Below are 5,448 nucleotides of genomic sequence, written 5' to 3'. Positions count from 1 at the left end.
AATGAGCTGTGGATTCTGTAGTGAAATTATGACGGTCCGTTGCAGTTGGTAGCTCAACAAGAAACATAGAATAAGTTCATGCAACATATACATAAGCTCCAGCAAGTTACCTGACTTAGCTCCTACCAAACAACCAAGTTTGACAATTCAAGGGAAACAAATACGACATAGGAAAAATAATCAAAACCATGACTTTCTTTTTGCGGAATTCTAACCCACAAAAAAGAATCATATGGACATACAATTATTGTGAAACTTTAGAGCCCCAAGGTCCAACAGTTTGCAAGCTAAATTTGGCCACCTGTCTGAAGATGAGTGCAACATGCGAAAAGAAAAAGAAAAGGTCTCAAGGTACTAAAGAAATTTCCCAGAATGCTGATTCTAAGTTCTAATTTGACAATGTTGGCTTGATCATGATTTGCAATACAAGGGGTACTAGCTAAGTACAGCAAAAGTGGGCCGTGGATTACCAATGAAGCAGTTGGTAGCTCCCTAGAAACAATAAATTAGTAAAGTCGAGCATATATATAAGATCCATCGAGCTTACCTCCTACCTAACAGCACAGGTCTGGCAACTTAAAGGAAAAAGAAACAAAAACTGCATTGGACAAAGCTTAGAAACAACAAACAACTAATGATTGGTATGAAATTATGGAGCCCCTAGCCCCAATCGTTTGCAATCTAAATGTATGAAGATGAATGCACCCTGACCAAAGAACTGAAACAGAGCCCAGACAGCAACGGAGCCTGAGAAAGAAAATCATTAAAGAAAATCCCTACCACACCACCAAACAATGTCCTTTCACACAGCAGCCATCAAGAGTACCTACTGCAGCAACATATCTAACTAGAAGCGTCTAATCCCAAAACTTTCTAATCTGCAGGGAGGTGGTGAGGACTTTACTGAAGGTAAAGTTGTTAGCAAAGAGCAAAGAAGTACCAATGTTTCTTAGCTTTACAGCAAAGATTAGTAGATCACTAGACCCCATCAACTAGAATAGAACTAATGATTCTTGCAAAGCCTATATAGCTCCATGGCCAGTAACATGGGCACCCAAAAGCCACCAAACTTCCCAATTCTCTGGCCCCCCCTAACAAGACTTTTGAGGACTGAAATCCTGCGTGATTATCGGAATAAGCCATCCTATATCTGTTTCTTGACTTAAAGGCCAGCAAAACTGCAAAAGAGAGACCTAACAGGGCAAGAAACGGCAGGTCCTTGAGGAATGAGCGCTTTGGTTTTAAAACTTCAAAGTCAGGAATGCAGCCAGACGAAAGCCACGAAAAAAACTTGTTGGCTGACTCTGAAGCCACACAAAGATGAGATTGATGTCTTAAGACAAGACTATCCTAATTTCCAGGAGAGCAATTTCTGAAGCAAAAGTACATAACGATCGTGTAGACACATCCCCGAATACCCAGAATTGAAGTCAAGGCGTTGCTTCACGGCATGCCCGTGATGTTACCAAGACGATAAACTATCCTTCCTTGTCCGGAAATCACGAAACTAAAATCGCAACCTATTTACCCGCCAAAGGATTATCCATTCATCCTAGGGGGAAAACAAATTATGAAAGCAAACCGTGAAGAATTTGAAAAGGCGCAAAATCTTGAGCAAACAAAACATACCCAACCCAAACCACACAATTCTTGGCCCTTGACCCTTGGTCCCGTCCAGGAACAAGAAGCAGGGCGCCCACGGAAGCAGCAAGCAAGAAACAGCTCGAGTCGTGGAGCAACAACAGAGGAGGCGCGTACCAATTCGAACTCTTGGTCGGCTAGGCGAAGCACGGCGACAGATTAGAGCATCGCAACGGCAGCAGAATATATGAAAGTAAGGAGCAGCTAATTCTGTGGCTGCGCCATTTCATCGAACGGGTGGTGGGAGAGGAGAGGAAAGGGAAGGGGAACAGGGAGAGGAGGAGTACCTTTCGGCTTTCGCTAGTGCGCGGAGCGGAGTCGGAGTCGGAGGCGGGGAGGTAGAAAGTCAGGGGGGAGGCGAAGAAGAGACGGTTGGGCGAGCGGAATAAAAAGGGAGACGAGGTAGGCGACGCGCCCAGGGCTGAGGCTCCCAACCGCCCGCAACTGTCTCTCTTACCTGACGCTCCGGCCGGGTGGGTGCCCCGTCGGCCCGCATCTTGGCTGCTTAAACGACGGCGTCTCTCGCTGACGCGTGGGCCCGGGCCAGGTCTTGCTTGCACCGATCTGCCCGGGTGTCGTGCTCCGGCGGAGAAAGACGCTGCACGCTGCAACCGCGACGTCACGTACCCACACGGTGCCGCTCCGATGTAGGAGCACGTACGTGTGTATGCAGGCAGCCTTAATCATCAATGGTGCCGCGACGTGTCATGTCGCGTTATAATGTCACTAGTGGCAGACGGGTCCTCTTCCTCCGAATTGCCGTGGTGTTGTCAGGACCTACCGCACGGCTCGTCATTCTTCTTCGAATGGCCTGCACGAGTGTACGCCCACACAGCCAGCGGACGGAAGGAAGCATAGTGGAGCAGCTAGAAGAGTACAGCGGGAGAGGAGGGGAGGGTCAGAGGGTGGGAGGGAGGTCCCGATCCAGCGTCGGGCGCGGACGCGACAGCCAACCGGTGCCGAGTCGGCGTCGCGCGCAACCCGACCGACGACGGGCAATCGGCCATGGCTCGCAGGCCAAAACAGCGTCAACGTCGCGGCACAGCAAGCGCTGGCGCGCACGCAGTTCGTCCCCGGCACGTTCGCAACGTGGCGAACCCAACGCGCGTGCGTGTGCATATCCGTTTTGCATGCCCACCGGTCCTCTTTTTGTTCGTGCCTTGTTCTTTGCCTGCACACGCGGATGAGACGAAGGCCGAAAGGGGGAGAACGATTCCTCTCCTCCTCCCCCTCGCTGCTCTAGCCTCTTTCGGGATTTGTTTAGTGGACGCCACGAATGTTTCTGTGGTGGACCTGCACTGACGATGCGGAGCACAGGATCGGGTTTCGTGGTTCCGTGCAAGCTGTTCCAAACCCTGCAGCTGAGCAGCGGCGCTCTGTTTAGCGTTCGTGGCGATATACTCCGATTAAAAAGGAATTCCGCTAATTATCAAAGAAGGTCATGCGAGCACGTTTGTCTTTTTGTTTTTAACATCAGTACAGACACAAGCACTCATATATATATATACACGCGCAAATCGTCGAAAATCCTGAATTAAATTCAGAAATAAATGTGAGCACCATGATTTGAACCCTGATGGACTGAGGATACCACAACCCTTCTAACCATCCAACCACAGGTTGGTTCACGCGAGCAAGTTTGTCATCGCATTGGTTGGAGTGCGGGCAAACCGGATAGGGCTTGGATTAGTCCTGCTCTTGCACAGTGTTTTTGGTAACTGGTTGGTAAGGCCATGTCCAACGGCAACCTGCAAATTTCTTCCCGTATCCCTCCACGGAGAGGGAGAGCCTCCACGGAGAGGGAGAGCAGTTCGGAAGGACGTCATCCAACACTAGCCGCTTACATTTCAAACTCTTTTTCAACAAACCGGTTGAAATTTCATGCAAACACAACCGGATTTCATACAAACACGGCGGATTTTCATTACGTTTCAAACATCTAGAACAAAAAAAGACCTGACCCTAAACCTATCCTACGGCGGTGGCGCCCGACGTCCACAAGCATGTCTCGTCCTCCATCAGCCGTCTTCATGAGCACCGGTGATAAGACCTATGAAGTCCGGCGAGGAAGAATAGAACACGGGAGACGGACCGGCCCACATGGGACACCAGCCCCCCGCCTCCTGTGGCCTACTCATCCTCGAAGGAGTCTGTGACCTGTCAGTCGCCGATGGATGTGAGGTCGACGATAGAAATAGTGGCGTCGGACTGTCGTCATCGCACCGGGTCGCCTGATGGTTCGTCGGCGGCGCGTAGGAGGCGCAGCTCGTGTTGTTCTCCTCCGCGATCGCCTGCAACTATGCCTCCGCGCCAGCCGCTTCCTGGCGAGCAGCGGCTTGAGCACGAACGACATCGTAGATGGCACGCTGCTTCACGACGAAGTTAGGGTTCATCGTGGCCATGACCGCCACGGCCTCCTCGCTCGCCCGCTCGCCGTAGATCTGGCCCTCCGCCAACCGGTGCTGCTCCAGGAGAAACAGGTTGTACCGCCGCTCCTCCGGCGCCTGCTAGAACATCGGTGTAGGATGCACCTCCGCCATGGCGGCATTATAGTGCATCTGCGCCTCCTCCATGGTGAAGTCGGCGTGCACAGGAGGCGCAGGAGCCGGGGCAGTGTCGTCGAAGACCGTCCCCTTCGTGGTCTCATCCTCGTTGTCGGAGACTCGGGCCAGCTGGCCGACAAGCCGGCCTCGATCCACCGGGCATGATGGCTCTGCCAGGCGGCAGGAAGGGCAGCCACAACATGCTTCATCTCTGTGGAAAGGCTCTCCCACAGAGCTTCGCCGCCTGCAGTCATGGCGGATACTGTGCAAGGGAGGAGCATGGGGAGGGGCTTGTGTTGTGCTGTGGAGTTAGCCGGGTGTGGCCGCCTTTATACAGTGTATTCCGGTGAGGTGAGGCATCCGGGTGTGTCAATGCGCGGCGCCGGAGTGGGTTTCTCGGACGACGAGCCTAGTTAGCGGCGGCATACAGGCGGACAACGACATTGAATGAGTGTGGTAGATATCTGTCCCGTCCAGTCATGGCTCTCCGGCATTGAACAGTCACAGACAGTGGAGACGCGTCATGGGTGGTGCCCTCGGCTGACGCGCCACTTCAATGGTGGAGGCAGTGAGAGGGCGCGTTCGCCCTGAGCCGTCTTCAATGTTGAGCAGCGCGCTCTACAGCGGTTTTCAATATCTTGACTGGTCTTTCCTTGTAAGTCAGGTCCTCTCCTATCGAACTTCCTCCAAGGACACCGTGTGATTCAGTGGTGTGTCGATCATGTCAGGGTGACATTTTTTCAGTTAAAAAACATGGAACACATCATGTACTGCTGACATCTTTGTTAGCAATTCCAGTTAGTATACTACCTCACCTCTCCCGACGAGTACCTTGTAGGGTCCAATAATCCTGGGTACCAACTTCCCCTTGATGCCAAATCGCTTAACTCCTTGGAAAGGCGAGACTCTAAGGTAAACTCTATCTCCTACCTCGTAGCTAACTTCCTTCCTCTTAGCTAGCATCAACGTAGCTCTTCTGTCTAGACTATGCAATCTTGAGACGGTCTCTGATCTGCCTCACCTTCTCTTCCGCTTCCTGAATGGTATCAGGTCCGAACAAACTCCTCTCCCTTACTCGACTTCAAAGTAGTGTGGTCATGCACTTCCTCCCATACAATGCCTCAAAATGTGCCATTTTGATGCTAGCGTGGTAGCTTTTGTTGTATGAGAACTCCGCGTAGGGTAGGTTTTCATCCCAACTTGATCCATAGTTAACAGCGCAAGCCCTGAGTATATCCTCTAGCACCTGGTTAACTCTCTCCGT

General features: G+C 51.6%; 1 protein-coding gene across 3 annotated transcripts in view; it reads right to left on the bottom strand.

Moving 5' to 3' along the window:
• LOC119291662 overlaps window positions 1-2,073 on the bottom strand; it is a 5,285-nt gene extending 3,212 nt beyond the window's left edge. The window contains exon 1 of one of the 3 annotated variants that reach the window (XM_037570464.1): window positions 1,929-2,073. The gene's annotated coding sequence lies outside the window, so the exon portion shown is untranslated. The other 2 variants (XM_037570467.1, XM_037570466.1) reach the window with 2 other exon arrangements.
• Window positions 2,074-5,448: the final 3,375 nt, after the last annotated feature.

This window comes from Triticum dicoccoides, chromosome 4B (genome assembly GCF_002162155.2).
Source record: "Triticum dicoccoides isolate Atlit2015 ecotype Zavitan chromosome 4B, WEW_v2.0, whole genome shotgun sequence".
NCBI lineage: Eukaryota > Viridiplantae > Streptophyta > Magnoliopsida > Poales > Poaceae > Triticum > Triticum dicoccoides.
Note: the sequence above shows the minus strand (reverse complement) of the source record. Positions and strands in the feature narration are given on the sequence as shown.